We start from the raw sequence: 1,815 nt of genomic DNA on the forward strand, positions 1-1,815 counted from the left end.
CTGTTGTTCATTCATTGAGTCATGTCCAACCCTTTGTGACTGCAGCACAACAGGCCTCCCTCTCTTTCACTGTTTCCCATAGTTTGCTCAAACACATGTCCATTGAACTGGTGATGCCGTCCAAACATCTCATCCTCTATCAGCACCTTCTCCTCCTGTCCTCAATCTTTCCCAGGGTCATGATGTTTTCCAGAGTTGGTTCTTTGAATTAGTTTGGCAAAATCCTCGAGTTTCAGCTTCAGTATGAGTGCTTCAGATGTATATCCAGGGTTGATTTCCTTGTGGATTGACTGGCTGGATCTGTTTGCAGTTCAAGGGACCCCTAAGAGTTTTCTCAGGCATCACTGTTTGAAGGCATCAGTTCTTGAGCTCTCAGCCTTCTTTAGATTCCAATTCTCACATCTTTACATGACTACTGGATAAACGATAGGGGTTTGTGACTGAGGAGACCTTTGTTAATAAGCTCATGTTTCTTCTTTTTAATACAAGGTCAAGGTTTTTTCATAGTTTTTCCTCCAAGAAGCAAGTGTCTCTTCATTTCATGCCTGCAGTCACCATTCACAGTGATTTTGGAGCCCAGGAAAACTTATTCCATGTTTTCCCCTTCTATTTGCCAAGTAGTGATGGGACCAGACACCTTGTGTTGTTCATTTGACTATTGAGTTCTCAGCGAGGCTTCTACACTCCTCATTCATCCTCATCAAGACCCTCTTTAGCTCCTCTTCATTTTCTCTTTTTACAGTGTTTCCATCTGTCTATCTAAGGTTGTTGAAGTTTATCCCAGAAACATTGATTCCAGTTTATTATCCATCCAGCCTGGCATTTTGAATAGTACAGTCTGCATATATTTCACATAATAAGACTGATAATATGCAGTCTTGTCACTCGCCTTTCCCAGGTTTACACTGAGCAATTGTTCCATGTCTTGTTCCAACTCTTACATCTTGAAGGGCATACACATTTCTCATGTGACAGGTTAGAAGGTCCATGATTCCTGTCTCTTTCAAACTGTTCACAGTTTACTGTGGTATACACAGTCAATGTCTTTAGTGGAGCCACTGAAGCAGAAGTAAATGATTTTCTGAAATTCCTCATTCCCTCTAGGTTCCAATGAATGTTTCCAAATTATTCTCTGGTTCATGTATTGTTTCCAAGTCGAGCTTTCCCCTTGAAAGTTCTTAGTTTATGTACTGCTGTAGAATTTTGAGTTTTACCCAGCTAACATGTGAAAGGAGCAACAGTGTATGCTTGTTTGTACATTCTTTGGCCTTACCCACCTTTGATGTTAATGAAAACTGGCCTTTTCCAAACTCATGTCCACTGACGAGTTTTCCAAGTCTGATGACATATGAACTCAGTGTCCCAGTTTAACCACATCATTAAGAGTTTAGCAGTTTCATGTTAATGACTGCTTAAATTTTTTGCTTAAACCATTTGATTTCTCCTTCATATATGAATAAGATCTGTGTTTGTGTTAGTTTTGGCTTGTTCATAATTTTGAGAATGTTCTCCATGCTCTACTGGCCTGAAGCGTTTCTATTGAAAGTTCAGCTGCTACCTTTATGGGGATCCGACAGTACATTTCTGTCTTTACTCTTGCTGCTCTTAATGTTTCTTTTTTGTGTTTAAATTTTCAGTGTTTGGTTAAAATATTGTTGTGGGATGTTTCACTTCGGGTTCATCCTGTTTGTAACATTCTGCTGTGTTGGGACTCAAGGAGCTATTTCCTTCCCCATTTAATGGAGGTTTTCAACTTTTATCTCTTGAAGAACTTTCTAAAGCACCCCACCACCTTTTTTTTTCTTTTTTCCTTTC

The sequence above is a fragment of the Bison bison genome, unplaced genomic scaffold, assembly GCF_000754665.1.
Source record: "Bison bison bison isolate TAMUID 2011002044 unplaced genomic scaffold, Bison_UMD1.0 scf7180017864537, whole genome shotgun sequence".
NCBI lineage: Eukaryota > Metazoa > Chordata > Mammalia > Artiodactyla > Bovidae > Bison > Bison bison.